Source organism: Balaenoptera ricei, chromosome 9 (assembly GCF_028023285.1).
Source record: "Balaenoptera ricei isolate mBalRic1 chromosome 9, mBalRic1.hap2, whole genome shotgun sequence".
Lineage (NCBI taxonomy): Eukaryota > Metazoa > Chordata > Mammalia > Artiodactyla > Balaenopteridae > Balaenoptera > Balaenoptera ricei.
Genome location: NC_082647.1, coordinates 40,431,282 through 40,446,127, shown reverse-complemented (window position 1 = coordinate 40,446,127; position 14,846 = coordinate 40,431,282).

Sequence of the window (14,846 nt, the reverse complement as noted above, 5' to 3'; positions counted from 1 at the left end):
TGATCAGAAAACAAGTAGTTTGGCAAGGCCTAGAAGAATAGGTCGGACTAAAATATCTGGGAAGAAGCAGAAACTAACTCCTAAAAAAGGCTTAAAGAGGATTAGCACATCAACCCACAATTTCTATTATTGTAACTGATCTTGAGACCTGAGATTGAAGACAACCACAGATTCTTTGTTCCTCCACTCATTGAGAGGTGGAGTCCCATTGCCCTCTTGTTGAATCTGGTCTTGTCTTAGTGATTCTCTTGACTAATATAATGTGGAAGAATTGACTTCCTGGGACTTTTGAGTCTAGGTCAGAAAAAGACTTGCAGCCTCCATCTTTATCTCTTGGAACACTCCCTCTTGAAACACAGCTGCATGTGGTGAGGAAGCCCAAGAAGCCCAGTGGAGAGGCCCCTGTGGAGCAGAACTGAAGCACCAGCTGAAGAGCCTTTATGAGTTCCCAGGAAACAGCCAGCTCCAACTTCCTCCCAGCCAACAACCAGCAATAACTTGCCAGCACTGTGAGTGGTCTATGCTGTGCACAGATCCTCCATCCCCATCAGGCTTCTTTAGTTGCTGCTGTGGGGAGCAGAGATGAGCTGCCTAAGCAAGCCCTTCCCAAATTCCTGACCCACAAAATGATATGGCTTAGTAACATTTATGTTTCTGAGTTACAAAGTTTTGGAAATTGTTTGTTGTGCTATAACAGATAACTATAATTGATACTTGTAATCACTTTCCTTAATCACCCATTCTAGATTTCTCTTACCACCATTTGCCTGGTCTGAGTGATTTTACTGATAGTATCACTCAGACTTTCTTCTCCAAGATATCTGAGCTCTTAATTTCCTTGTCTTTTTGAAACCATGTTTACTTTAAATGTCCACTCACCATTATCACTTGGCATGGAAGCATTGGAGATACCCAGTGAATAACCTGGGTTCAAGAAATACTCCTCCTTTCCCCCATGATTTAGTAGCAAACCTGGATCCTCATGATTGTTTCATCTTTACAGCATTTTTTTTTCTTTGCCCACTGGTACACTGGCATGAAGGCACAGGTGGCCACATGTCTGCTGCAGCTTTTATTTTGGTGGAAACTTTGCTGTGTTCCCTGACAGAAGTGTTTACCCCTAGGAACTAGGGTCTCTAGGTTGAAAGGTTTAAGGTTTTAGGAATACAAAGGAAAAATTCATCAAGTAGATCACTTGGTGGTGACAGTGAAAGGAGCCAATCTCATTTCCATCTATACTTGCTAGACCCATAGATTGTAGTTGTTGGGACACAACCCTATATACTGGCCATTGGTTCAGTCTATACATGCACTGTACCCAGCAGGAAGCATTCAAATCCTCCAAGTGTTGTCCCTGAGCTGGCACCCTGGATGACCTTTCAACAGGCCATTTAACTATATTATCAGGCTGCCTGTTTCTGGGTGAATGGGGTATGTTGTCAGAATGGTGAATCCTGCATCATCTTTTGCATCTCCGTTGCCATAAAATATGTCTCCTAGTGCAAGGAAATATTATGATATATATCAATGAATTAATAGTCTCTAAGCCTTTGGATACTGATGCTATCAAAGTCATTGCAAGCATGGAAAGCAGTATTTGCAGTATGAAATAATTCTAGAAAGGACAAATCAATGCCCACTGCTAGGTGGAATATATTGCAAAAACTTAAACATTGTAACAGTTCCCTGAATTCTAGAAGGTTTATACTACAACATCTGTCATGCATATATTTTATTAGAGTATCTAGAGTGATTATGAAGCTCTGCATGGTTTCATTAGCATAATGACGCAATACTGTAGACCAGGGTGATTTTTCACTGGAATGTCAAGATGACCAAAATTCTTGAGGACTATATTCTGACAAAGATTGTAAGAGTTAGTATAGTTTTGAGGCAAGACAGGGATTTTTGATTCTCTCTACTTTTTAAGATTGAGAAAAAATACCTTTCAAAATATAACTGTATACAATGTGACAGAGTCTATGTTGATGTGACAGAGTCTATGTTGATAAGCTCCTATAAAGATACAACATATGGCATGGCAACTTCAGTTTGGACTATGACCTGATTAATTTTACTGAAGTCAACCTTTATCATTGATGATTTACCTGGTTTTCCCGAGGCAACACAGATGAACTGAATGGAGATAGGATGGAACTTACTATACCTGTTACACTTAAGTCTTTGGTGGTGGCATTGATCGCCATCATTCCTCTCAGGATATGTCTTCTAATTTACTGTCTTGGCCAGTGGTGAGGGGTTACAGTATAGCCTTTTCCGTAAAATGGCCCTTATACTGCAGATCACGGAACCAAATGTGAGCCTTTTTGTTAGCAGCTAAGTATATCATCCCAGTTATAAAGATGGAGCCTGAAAAGATAACCGAAGAGTAGGTCTATAAATTAATTACCTGTTCTCCATTTGTCCCCATTATGAACTGATATCCATGGTGATAAATTTTTATGGTGACATCAATTCCTTAAAATATCTTCGGTATTTATTTTTCTACTTACCCTGGAAAATGGCATCAGTGCCATTTGGAATTAATCTCTCTCAATCATTACACACCATTTTCCTTTGCAGTAGTGCATCCCTTATAATCACATAAATTTTTGGCAGTGTGCCCTGTGGCTGAAAAAAAGTCTTCTTCAAAGCTACTATTAAAACAGTCTGGTTACATAGTATGACATATGTTGGCAGATAGCTACCTTGAGCCCATCATTTTCTTTTTTGCAAGACTTCCCATGCTATTCAATGAGGCCACCAAATGCCAAATTCCATATAATTATCACTACCTCATACTAATCGAACAGCATCACTTGATCATCCAATTCCTTGCATTCTACCTACACATTATCATAATTAATTGCAGGTGAAGGCTTTCATTGTGATCAAAAGTGAGGAGAAAGAAAGTAAAACAGGAATGGAGGAAAATCAAACAAAGATGATGTATTATGGAACCACAACTTCAAAAGAATGCATAGCTGGTGGCTAGGTCATACATGATATATCTGGGGAGGCTATTTGTAATCCCTGCATTTTGTAATAGTCTGTTTGAGGAAGTAAGTCTTAAAGTGCTTCATGAAGGGCAGGGAGGGAAAGCAATCTATCTGCCAGCTTTTTCTGCCTCTCCCTGGTTAAAGTTCTCTTAGGGTGCTCATGTTTCATGTTTGGATTGTGTTACATACATCCACAGGGGTGCTAGGAAATTTTGGGGCTTAAGGAGGTAATTGAGTCACACTTGGGTCTTAGAACTGCTGTGGTTCCCACTGTGGTAGGTATGATGTATGTCATGCAAAATTCTAAAAGTCTGAGACAATTTAGAAGTGATAGGAAATGAGGTAATAGTGGTAACACTTGGGGCTTGAAGACTATGCATCCAGAAAAGTATATACTATCACTAGAATATTTTCATATTCCATAGGGGAAGACAATTGTAAAAAATATATTTGGAGATGTTCAATGGAGTCAGAACATAGTTCTTGTCTATGTCCAACCTTTACCTTTTTCAAGGATTATGTTGGCTATAGATAAGGCATGAACTGGATATATCCTCTAATAGTAAGAAAAGTTTGTCCAACAGTGTTTGATTAATATTGTGGACAATTTTTTCCATTTATCATGGGTTATCTCATTAAGTATTTCAGCAAGTGTCCATTTGAGGTTATCTTATGCCACTATTCAGCCATCCTAGCTTTGCTATAACTTGTCTTACAACACAATCATTCTCAGTATTTCATTTCAAAACTTGTAGCCAAATTCTGTGTATTAATGTATGGAATTTTTTAACTTCTCCATGGATTTTTCTTTTCAGTTTACAAGAGGTCTTTGCACAGGGCTTTAGTCAGCATAACTGGCTTAGCATAATGGCCTGCATAACCATTTCCTCTAGATGCACTTTTTATGTCATTTATGGTAGGTCTCTACCTTTATAACCATAATTTCATCAGGTAGCATAAAGTACCAGGCAATTCATATATTTGTTGTCCAGTTTTGATCGGAGTACCTGAGGAGGTTAAGACTCTTCTCTGTTTCCATAGTTGATTTCAAAGTTATGAACTATAAAAACCTATCAGCTTTCTGTGATTATATTTAACCTTTTATATTAATCACATTGACATACCCCACAAAGGGCCATAAGTTTAGCTATTTGAGTTAATTTCTTTATATAAGAAGCAGGAGTCTACAAGGGAATCTGGGGTAGTTATTCAATAACCACTTTATATTTTCTCTTTTCATTTGCGAGATGAGACACATCAGTACACAATATTAAGTAAGTTTTTGTATGAGAATGTCTAAATGATATGTTCTGAAAGTGGATAACTCTTAAACATAGTTATTAGATTCTCCATCAGATAAGGATGTTAAACTTGCTGAATTGAATGAAAGTATAGATGTATGTTTAATATGAGAAAGAGAAATATAAATATTTTATATTTAATCAGATATCATATTTAAACAGAACATTTTTGAATAATTTCAGTTAGCAGTAGATATTGTATGCATATGATGCCGTCAAGTTCAAAGGTGGTTTTAACATGGAAACTGAATAGGTTTTTTAAAATTAAGATTTTACTTTTTTAGAACAGTTGTAGTTCACAGCAAAATTGAGGGAAGGGTACATAGACATCCCATAAATCCCCTGACCCCACGCATGCACAGCATCCCCCATTATCAGCATCCCCTGCCAGAGTGGTACATTTGTTATAATTGATGAACCTACATTGACATATCATAATCACCCAAAGTCCATAGTTTACATTATGGTTTACTCTTGGTGTTGTACATTCTATGGGTTTGGACAAACGTATAATTACATGTATACGTCCTTATGGTATCATACAGGGTATTTTCACTGCCCTAAAATCCTCTGTGCTCCAGCTATTCATCCTTCCCTTGCCTCCAACCCCCTGGCAACCACTGGTTTTTCTTTTTTTTCTTTCTTTTTTTTTTACTATCTTCATAGTTTTGCCTTTTCCAGAATGTAATATAGTTGAAATCAAACAGTATGTAGACTTTTCAGATTGGCTTCTTTCACTTAGTAATACGCATTTAAGGTAAGCCATGTTTTCTCATGGTTTGATAGCTCATTTCTTTCTAGCAGTGAATAATATTCCATTGTTTAGATGTATGACAGCTTATTTATCCATTTACCTACAGAAAGACATCTTGGTTGCCTCCAAGTTTTGGCAATTATGAATAAAGCTGCTGTAAACATCCATGTACAGATTTTTGTGTGGATGTAAGTTTTAAAGCTGAATAGTTTTTCTAATTTACCAAAGCTACAGATTCGTTGTGACAAGAACAATAAGCCATTAAGTGGGCCCTTTGATGTGTGCCATGTTGTTGAGTTAATTCCCTAGAGCATGGCCTATCCTTTTACGTGCATACAAAAAGAAAGGTTTGTAAAGATTTGGTAGACCCACATAGGTAGTTGTTGAAGAGATATTTTGAGCTTACTTTTAGACTTTTTCAGTTTCTGTGACCCATGAAAGTGGTTCTGAGATGTTTGATTTAGTCACATTATAAAAGAGCATTCCTATTTTGGAAAATTTGGGTACCTATAATCTACAGTATCTGTTTAATACAAGAAATTTCTTTAATTGTCTTTTATTGATCATCTTGGAAAATTTAAGATAATTTGTGATCTTCTCTTTGATAATGTCCTTCTTTCAGCTGATACTACATCATGGCCTAGAATGAACTATTGTTTTGCAGAGTTGGAATTTTTTCTTAGAAACTTTGTGTCCCTTAACTAACTCAATGAGTAGATGGAGAGTCAGTTTTAGAGTCTGCCATATTAAGGGAACATTTGCTAAAGAAAAGTCAGCTATTTATTGGACTGGAGTGAGTCCACAAAGGATCTGTATATTCTTAAGATCTTCTTTCAGGACTAGGAGAAGTAGGACAAATCTTCAGTAAATCTCTCATTATATAACTGTCCAGGTGAATTATTGATTTTCCCAGGAGAAGGAAAATAAATATTGAGTATTTTTTATCAATTTGGACACTAAATAAAGCTGAGTACAGATATATTACTGTACAGAATTTGCCCTCAGATGAGACTGAGGAGAATATGTGCTAGGTACTACAGGGAAACAAAGAGTTAGTATTTTATGAATTACTCACTGAATTTGGAAAAAATTTAGATCCTGACTACTGGGCTTTTTAATGGGTAAAATTGGTGCATTGCTGGGGCTGGATAAAAAGGTGATTAGTTCATTGTTCATTAAACAGGTTATAACTTCTTTGACTTCAGCTTAAGAACAGTATTGAAAAACTTTAGGCAGAAGTTTTGAAGAATAAATCCAGACACATAGAGGTTTACTCTAATTATTTTGCCTATATTTATAGATTTTGCTGCTCATAAATTTCTGGAAACAGCTAAGTTTTTGATATACATTGTTGAAATGATTACCACCTCACATAGTTACCATTTGTGTGTGTGTATGTGTGTGTGTGTGTGGTGAGATCACTTATGACTTATTTTCTTAGCAAAATTCAAGTAACTGAACTTTGTATCCTTTGACCAACATCTCCCCATTTCCCTCACTCCCCAGCCTCTGGCAACTACCGTTCTTCTCTCTGTTGCTATGAGTTCAACTTTTTCAGATTCCACATATAAATGAGGTCACGTGGTATCATTGTAAATGAGATCATGGGAGATCATGTAAATGAAATAATTTGTCTTTCTGGCTTATTTCACTCAGCATAATGTCCTCCAGGTTTATCCATGTTGTTGTAAATGTCAGGATTTCCTTCTTTTTTATGGCTGAATACTATTGCATTTTCTTTTTCCATTCATCTGTGATGGCCAAGTAGGTTATTTCCATAGTTTGGCTATTGTGAATAAAACTGCAATGAACATCAGATACAGATATCTCTTCGAGATACTGATTTAATTTACTTTGAATATGTACTCAGACTTGGTATTGCTAGATCATATGGTAATTCTATTTTTAATTTTTTTGTGGTACCTCCATACTGTTTTCTGAAATAGCTGTATCAATTCACATTTTCATCAGCAGTGCACAAGGGTTCCTTTTTCTCCACATCCTGGCCAACTCTTGATATTTTTTTGTCTTTTTGATAATGGCCATTCTAACAGGTATGAAGTGATATCTCATTGTGGTTTTGATTTGAGAAATACCCTGAGGAAAGGGCAATTTATTTAGATGGTCTGGGGAAAGAGCAGAAGAAATAGAAGTGGTATAATTTATGGGTAAATATAAGTATGGCTAGAGAGAAAAAGAGATACAAGGAGGGAAGACTTTAGAAGTTTGGAAGGACATTTTTTTTCCCTTTGGTTTTGCTAAAGAATTGTTGAGAGTGTCTATCTTGGAATCAGTATTTTGTTTTTAGGCCTTAGTATATCCATAAAAGAAAGTCAACCATAGATTATTTGGTATTTTGTTTCTTTTTTTTCCTAGAGTTCCACTTAAATGTATTATTCTTTACATGTCAGAAGTTCCCCATAATGACCATTGTAATTCCAAATCACTCTTAAGAAAATCTTCCCATTTATCAAGATAAACAAAATTATTTGGGTTATGGTAAGACAAAATATAGGAAGCATAAATTTTTCCAGAAGGAAGTCACAGCTTTAATGCAGAGATAAGCCCATGATAAATAAGTAAGAGTCTACCAGGGTGAGTCAATGGTGTGCACTTGTGAATGGCTCTTGGCTTCCCCAGTCAAGCAGAGAGTGTGATCAAAGCCTCAATAATTATTGACCTCAGAATATGGACTGATCAAAGTAACTCTCTTTCTTAGTTTGCCATCATGAAGGCTTTGTAGGGAGCCTGAAGCAAAATTTAACCAAGTACCTTTTCCTTTTTATGAATAGATCACTGGTTTAACAGACTTAGAAATTTTTTTTTTTCTGGCCACACCACGTGGCATGAGGGACCTTAGTACTCCCACCAGGGATCAAACCTGTGTCCCCTGCAGTGGAAGTGCAGAGTCTAAACCACTGGACTGCCAGGGCAGTCCCCAGACTTACAAACTTCTGACATGTAAAATTTTATTCCGTATGGTGTTGATTTTTATGTATGGTGTATGGTCACTAACAGAATCTTTAAAATTTTATAATGAAGTTTTATATATATGCATTTTAATTTCCACTTATTCTGTACTTTTTTCTATTTTTGGTGTAAGGAAATAATACTGTTTGTGTATGTGTATGTGTGTGCTCACATTGATCATTTTTTGTCAACTCTCCTTAACTCTCTTATGAATCTTTATTTATTATAGAAACAAGTTCCTCTTAGGTTTAAAATACATGAGAATTTCTAAGATCTTCATCTGTACCTCTGAATCCTAGACACTTGACTTTTTTGAAAGCTATTAACTGTAGAATCTGTTGAACCTCAACCCAAGAGGCTGGTATCCTTATTCTTCATTAAAGTAAAAGATGCATTTTCTTGCTTGAGAAAGGAGACCATTTTTATTACATTATTTTTATTGGATCCTATTATTGGATTACCTCTTAGGTCATTTTCATGGGAAAATCAGAGAAGAACAGTAAATTATTTTAAATTTTATTTGTGAATTTCTAAAACAGATATTATCGGCAGCATGCATTTAGAATTACAAAATCTTGATTCTGCTAGGACACTGTCTTATCTAAGTTTGCTTCTTAACTAAATCTTTTTCCAAACGAGAAAAATCTCAACATGCTTGCAAATCTTCAAAGGTTCATCTCTATTAAGGCAAAGAATTTCACAGTATTGCAGTTCTTCATATCTCAGAGGGTATTTTCTAGTGAAATCTCATCAAGCAGTATTTCATGACTGTTCCATTGTCCCTCCTGATCAATAGGGAGTCTCTTTACTTTTATAACAACAAGAAATCTAGACTATAAGGGTCTTTGGCTCACCAACAGTATTTTATATTAAGGAAACAAGAAGTTCACTTTTGTTTTTAATTTAATTTTATGTATTTTTTTTATACAGCAGGTTCTTATTAGTTATCCATTTTATACATATTAGTGTATATATGTCAATCCGAATCTCCCAATTCATCACACCCCCACCCCCACCCCACCCCCCACCCCCGCCACTTTCCCCCTTTGGTGTGTGTACGTTTATTCTCTACATCTGTGTCTCTATTTCTGCCCTGCAAACCAGTTCATCTATACCATTTTTCTAGGTTCCACATATATGCGTTAACATACGACATTTGTTTTTCTCTTTCTGACTTACTTCACTCTGTATGACAGTCTCTAGATCCATCCACGTCTCTACAAATGACCCAATTTTGTTTCTTTTTATGGCTGAGTAATATTCCATTGTATATATGGACCACATCTTCTTTATCCATTCATCTGTCAATGGGCATTTAGGTTGCTTCCATGACCTGGCTATTGTAAATAGTGCTGCAATGAACATTGGGGTGCATGTGTCTTTTTGAATTATGGTTTTCTCAGGGTATATGCCCAGTAGTGGGATTGCTGGGTCATAGGGTAATTCTATTTTTAGCTTTTTTAGGAACCTCCATACTATTCTCCATAGTGGCTGTATCAATTTACATTCCCACCAATAGTGCAAGAGGGTCCCCTTTTCTCCACACTGTCTCCAGCATTTGCTGTTTGTATATTTTCTGATGATGCCCATTCTAACTGGTGTGGGGTGATACCTCATTGTAGTTTTGATTTGCTTTTCTTTAATAATTAAGGAAGTTGAGCAGCTTTTCATGTGCTTGTTGGCCATCTTTATGTCTTCTTTGGAGAAATATCTATTTACGTCTTCTGTCCAGTTTTGGATTGGGTTGTTTGTTTTTTTAATATTGAGCTGCATGAGCTGTTTATATATTTTGGAGATTAATCCTTTGTCTGTTGATTCATTTGCAAATATTTTCTCCCATTCTGAGGGATGTCTTTTCGTCTTGCTTGTCGTTTCCTTTGCTTTGCAAAAGCTTTTAAGTTTCAGTAGGTCCCATTTGTTTATTTTTGTTTTTATTTCCATTACTCTAGGAGGTGGACCAAAAAAGATCTTGCTGTGATTTATGTCAAAGAGTGTTCTTCCTATATTTTCCTCTAAGAGTTTTATAGTTTCTGGTCTTACATTTAGGTCTCTAATCCATTGTGAGTTTATTTTTGTGTATGGTGTTAGGGAGTGTTCTAATTTCATTCTTTTACATGTAGCTGTCCAGTTTTCCCAGCACCACTATTGAAGAGACTGTCTTTTCTCCATTGTATATCTTTGCCTCCTTTGTCATAGATTAGTTGACCATAGGTGCGTGGGTTTATCTCTGGGTTTTCTATCCTGTTCCATTAATCTATATCTCTGTTTTTGTGCCAGTACCATATTGTCTTGATTACTGTAGCTTTCTAGTATAGTCTGAAGTCAGGGAGTCTGATTCCTCCAACTCCGTTTTTTCCCCTCAAGACTGCTTTGGCTATTCGGGGCCTTTTCTGTCTCCATACAAATTTTAAGAGTGTTTGTTCTAGTTCTGTAAAAAATGCCATTAGTAATTTGATAGGGATTGCATTGAATCTGTAGATTGTTTTAGGTAGTATAGTCATTTTCACAATATTGATTCTTCCAATCCAAGAACTTGGTATATCTCTCCATCTGTTGGTATCATCTTTAATTTCTTTCATCAGTGTCTTATAGTTTTCAGCATGCAGGTCTTCTGTCTCCCTAGGTAGGTTTATTCCTAGGTATTTTATTCTTTTTGTTGCAATGGTAAATTAAAGTGTTTCCTTAATTTCTTTTTCAGATTTTTCATCATTAGTGTATAAGAATGCAAGAGATTTCTGTGCATTAATTTTGTATCCTGCAACTTTACTAAATTCATTGATTAGCTCTAGTAGTTTTCTGGTGGCATCTTTAGGATTGTCTATGTATAGTATCATGTCATCTGCAAACAGTGACAGTTTTACTTCTTTTCAAATTTCTATTCCTTTTATTTCTTTTTCTTCTCTGATTGCTGTGGCAAAAATTTCCAAAATTATGTTGAATAATAGTGCTGAGAGTGGACATACTTGTCTTTTTCATGATCTTAGAGGAAATGCTTGCAGTTTTTCACCATTGAGAATGATGTGGGTTTGTTGTATATGGCCTTTATTATGTTGAGGTAAGTTCCCTCTATGCCCACTTTCTGGAGAGTTTTTATCATAAATGGGTGTTGAATTTTGTCAAAAGCTTTTTCTGCATCTATTGAGATGATCATATGATTTTTACTCTTCAATTTGTTAATATGTTGTATCACATTGATTGATTTGCATATGTTGAAGAATCCCTGCATCCCTGGGATAAATCCCACTTGATCATGGTGTATGATCCTTTTAATATATTGTTGGATTCTGTTTGCTAGTATTTTGTTGAGGATTTTTGCAACTGTATTCATCAGTGATATTGGTCTGTAATTTTCCTTTTTTGTAGTATCTTTGTCTGGTTTTGGTATCACGGTGATGGTGGCCTCATAGAATGAGTTTGAGAGTGTTCCTTCCTCTGCAGTTTTTTGGAAGAGCTTAAGAAGGATGGGTGTTAACTCTTCTCTAAATGTTTGATAGAATTCACCTGTGAAGCCATCTAGTCCTGGACTTTTGTTTGTTGGAAGATTTTTAATCAGTTTCAATTTCATTACTTGTGATTGGTCTGTTCATATTTTCTATTTCTTCCTGGTTCAGTCTTGGAAGGTTATACCTTTCTAAGAATTTGTCCATTTCTTCCAAGTTGTCCATTTTATTGGCATAGAGCTGCTTGTAGTAGTCTCAGGATGCTCTGTATTTCTGCGGTGTCTCTTGTAACTTCTCCTTTATCATTTCTAATTTTATTGATTTGAGTTCTCTCCCACTTTTTCTTGATGAGTCTGGCTAATGTTTTATCAATTTTGTTTATCTTCTCAAAGAACCAGCTTATGGTTTTATTGATCTTTGCTATTGTTTTCTTTGTTTCTATTTCATTTCTTTCTGCTCTGATCTTTATGATTTCTTTCCTTCTACTAACTTTGGGTTTTGTTTGTTCTTCTTTCTCTAGTTCCTTTAGATGTAGGGTTAGATTGTGTATTTGAGATTTTTCTTGTTTCTTGAGGTAGGCTTGTATAGCTATAAACTTCGCTCTTAGAACTGCTTTTGCTGCATGCCATAGGTTTTGGACCATCGTGTTTTCATTGTCATTTGTCTGTAGGTATTTTTTGATTTCCTCTTTGATTTCTTCAGTGATCTCTTGGTTATTTAGTAACGTATTGTTTAGCCTCCATGTGTTTGTGTTTTTTACATATTTTTCCCTGTAATTCATTTCTAATCTCATAGTGGTCAGAAGAGATGCTTGATATGATTTCAGTTTTCTTAAGTTTACTAAGGCTTGATTTGTGACTCAAGATGTGATCTATCCTGGAGAATGTTCCATGCTCACTTGAGAAGAAAGTGTAATCTGCTGTTTTTGGATGCAATGTCCTATAAATATCAATTAAATCTATGTGGTCTATTGTGTCATTTAAAGCTTGTGTTTCCTTATGAATTTTCTGTTTGGATGATCTGTTCATTGGTGTAAGTGTGATGTTAAAGTCCCCCACTATTGTGTTACTGTCGACTTCCTCTTTTATAGCTGTTAGCAGTTACCTTTTATGTATTGAGGTGCTCCTATGTTGGGTGCATATAGATTTATAATTGTTATATCTTCTTCATGGATTGATCCCTGGATCATTATGTAGTGTCCTTCCTTGTCTCTTGTAACATTCTTTATTTTAAAGTCTATTTTATCTGATATGAGTATTGGTACTCCAGCTTTCTTTTGATTTCCATTTGCATGGAATATCTTTTTCCATCCCCTCACTTTCAGTCTGCATGTGTCCCTAGGTCTGAAGTGGGTCTCTTGTAGACAGCATATATATGGGTCTTGTTTTTGTATCCATTCAGCGAGCCTGTGTCTTTTGGTTGGAGCATTTAATCCATTCACGTTTAAGGTAATTATTGATATGTATGTTCCTATTACCATTTTCTTAATTGTTTTGGGTTTGTTTTTGTAGGTCCTTTTCTTCTCTGTGTTTCCCACTTAGAGAAGTTGCTTTAGCATTCATTGTAGAGCTGGTTTGGTGGTGCTGAATTCCCTTAGCTTTTGCTTGTCTGTAAAGCTTTTGATTTCTCCATCAAATCTGAATGAGATCCTTGCCGGGTAGAGTAATCTTGGTTGTACGTTCTTCCCTTTCATCACTTTAAATATGTCATGCCACTCCTTTCTGACTTGTAGAGTTTCTGCTGAGAAATCAGCTGTTAACCTTATGGGAGTTCCCTTGTATGTTATTTGTCGTTTTTCCCTTGCTGCTTTCAATAATTTTTCTTTGTCTTCAATTTTTGCCAATTTGATTACTATGTGTCTCGGCCTGTTTCTCCTTGGGTTTATCCTGTATGGGACTCTCTGCACTTCCTGGACTAGGGTGGCTATTTCCTTTCCCATGTTAGGGAAGTTTTCGACTATAATCTCTTCAAATATTTTCTTGGGTCCTTTCTCTCTCTCTTCTCCTTTTGGAACCCCTATAATGCGAATGTTGTTGCGTTTATGTTGTCCCAGAGGTCTCTTAGGCTGTCTTCATTTCTTTTCATTCTTTTTTCTTTATTCTGTTCTGCAGCAGTGAATTCCACCATTCTATCTTCCAGGTCACTTATCCGTTCTTCTGCCTCAGTTATTCTGCTATTGATTCCTTCTAGTGTAGTTTTCATTTCAGTTATTGTATTGTTCACCTCTGTTTCTTTGTTCTTTAATCCTTCTAGGTCTTTGGTAAACATTTCTTGCATCTTCTCGATCTTTGCCTCCATTCTTTTTCCGAGGCCCTGGATCATCCTCACTATCATTATTCTGAATGCTTTTTCTGGAAGGTTGCCTATCTCCACTTCATTTAGTTTTTTTCTGGGGTTTTATCTTGTTCCTTCATCTGGTACATAGCCATCTGCCTTTTCATCTTGTCTATCCTTCTGTGAATGTCGTTTTTGTTCCACAGCCTGCAGGATTGTAGTTCTTCTTGCTTCTGCTGTCTGGCCTCTGGTGAATGAGGCTATCTAAGAGGCTTGAGCAAATTTTCTGATAGGAGGGACTTGTGGTGGGTAGAGTTGCCTGTTGCTCTGGTGGGCAGAGCTCAGTAAAACTTTAATCCACTTGTCTGCTGATGGGTGGGGCTGGGTTCCCTCCCTGTTGGTTGTTTGACCTGAGGCAACCCAACACTGGAGCCTACCTGGGCTCTTTGGTGGGGCTAATGACAGACTCTGGCAGGGCTCACACCAAGGAGTACTTCCAGAATTTCTGCTGCCAGTGTCCTTGTCCTCACGGTGAGACACACTACCCCTTGCCTCTGCAGGAGACCCTCCAACACTAGCAGGTAGGTCTGGTTCAGTCTCCTATGGGGTCACTGTTCCTTCCCCTGGGTCCCGATGCAGACACTACTTTGCGTGTGCCCTCCAAGAGTGGAGTCTCTGTTTACCCCAGTCCTGTCGAAGTCCTGCAATCAAATCCCACTAGCCTTCAAAGTCTGATTCTCTAGGAATTCCTCCTCCTGTTGCCGGACCCCCAGGTTCGGAAGCCTGACAGGGGGCTCAGAACCTTCACTCCAGTGGGTGGACTTCTGTGGTATAAGTGTTCTCCAGTTTGTCAGTAACCCACCCAGCAGTTATGGAATTTGATTTTATTGTGATTGTGCCCCTCCTACCATCTCATTGTGGCTTCTTCTTTGTCTTTGGATGTGGGGTATCTTTTTTGGTGAGTTCCAGTGTCTTCCTGTCGATGATTGTTCAGCAGTTAGTTGTGATTCCAGTGCTCTCACAAGAGGGAGTGAGAGCACGTCCTTCTACTCCGCCATCTTGAACTAATCCAGAAGTTCACTATTTTTTGTAGCCCATTTTTTGACTG